Raw genomic sequence first — 1,028 nt, forward strand, 5'->3', positions numbered from 1 at the left:
GGTCCCCAAACATCCTCCCACTGATCATTCCCAAAGCTTTTCTTTCCATCCTTCCCCTCAGACCTTTGCCTTTCCCCCAGGCCACTGCCCTGGTACCTCCCAAGACCATTCCTTGCCTCCCTCTCCACTCCCAACCATCTCCCAGTCCCCTCGTTTTTGTCCTCCTCCATCCTCCTCCTCCTGTCCCCACCAAGCCTCTCCCTTGCAGTCCCCATGTCCCTATACTTGAATTCCTTTCCCCTCCCCTGCATCCCACACAGGGCCCCTTCAACACCCCAATCCCAGTCTCGTGGACTCCCCAGTTCCCCCCAGTTCAGCATCTTTGGGTCCCCCCAACCTCCCCCCACCGTCCCTGCAGGCCCTGAATTCCCCTGGCTCTCCTTGTCTCCATCCCCACCCTGGGCCCTGCAGGCACAGGGGTTGGAGGTGAAACTGGGTGGAGTGGGAGTGGGGGGAGCAGAAGGGATTTTCCCCCTCAGATGGGGGCAGCCCTGGGCTGGGGGGGCTGGGGACACCCGTGTCCCTCCCCCAGCCCCACAGGGGCCAATCCTGAGCAACCCTTTGCTCTCCTTCCCCAGGCACTCTTGGCAGGAACCCAAAATGATCTGCGGGAGGTGAGTGGGCCGGGGGGACTGGAGGGCATCCAGTCTGGGAACTGGGGGACACTTTGGTCCCCCCATTCCTCGCTGGCACCGGGGGCATCCCGGTGACCAGCCAGGGCTCCTGGTCTCTCTCCAGCTGCATTTAGTGGACGTTGGGATCCTGAAGATTGCTCAGGTGGGTACCAGGAGTTCTGCCTGAGTCGGGTCCTCCCCTCACATGGCCATGACACTCCCGGCCATCCCAGTCTGCCCCAGTATACCCCAGTGCACCTTCCCCAAGGATCCCATTTCTTCTCCCAGGCTCCCAATACATCCCACTGCACCCAGTGTGTCTCTGAGCCTGTCTTCCTCCCCACTCCCCTGTGGTGGAGAAGGTGGGGGGTCCTGTTGGTGAGATGTGGCTGCATCCCTGGATGTGTGAGGTGA

At 61.7% G+C, this 1,028-nt stretch overlaps 1 long non-coding RNA gene across 1 annotated transcript; it reads left to right on the forward strand.

Moving 5' to 3' along the window:
- The first annotated feature begins 332 nt into the window (after positions 1–332).
- Positions 333–973, forward strand: LOC113942744. The gene is made up of 3 exons (XR_003526037.1): positions 333–614; positions 739–777; positions 903–973. It is a non-coding gene; the product is annotated as an uncharacterized LOC113942744 (long non-coding RNA).
- Positions 974–1,028: the final 55 nt, after the last annotated feature.

Source organism: Corapipo altera, unplaced genomic scaffold (assembly GCF_003945725.1).
Source record: "Corapipo altera isolate COAL_440 unplaced genomic scaffold, ASM394572v1 3941, whole genome shotgun sequence".
Taxonomy (NCBI): domain Eukaryota; kingdom Metazoa; phylum Chordata; class Aves; order Passeriformes; family Pipridae; genus Corapipo; species Corapipo altera.